Source organism: Pygoscelis adeliae, unplaced genomic scaffold, assembly GCF_000699105.1.
Source record: "Pygoscelis adeliae isolate BGI_AS28 unplaced genomic scaffold, ASM69910v1 Scaffold338, whole genome shotgun sequence".
Classification (NCBI taxonomy): domain Eukaryota; kingdom Metazoa; phylum Chordata; class Aves; order Sphenisciformes; family Spheniscidae; genus Pygoscelis; species Pygoscelis adeliae.
The window spans coordinates 214,271-214,521 of NW_008825305.1; positions in this window are offsets into that span (position 1 = coordinate 214,271).

Sequence of the window (251 nt, forward strand, 5' to 3'; positions counted from 1 at the left end):
CAAAGCGGGGGTACTGGGGGGGATGGGGGCTTTCTAGAATTTGGAGCAGTCACAAGCTTCTTCCCCCCCCCCTCCTTTTTACGGTAAGACAACATTTGGTGGACACATGTCCGTCTCTTTTACACAAAGCAGAATGTCCCCCTTTAGCAGACTTTGGAGATTGCTTTTCCTTCCTTGGGCTGTTTTTCCTGTCCTGCTCCATGTGTCTCCCAATATCTTTGCTATCATCATTTGAACTTCTGGCTTCTCCC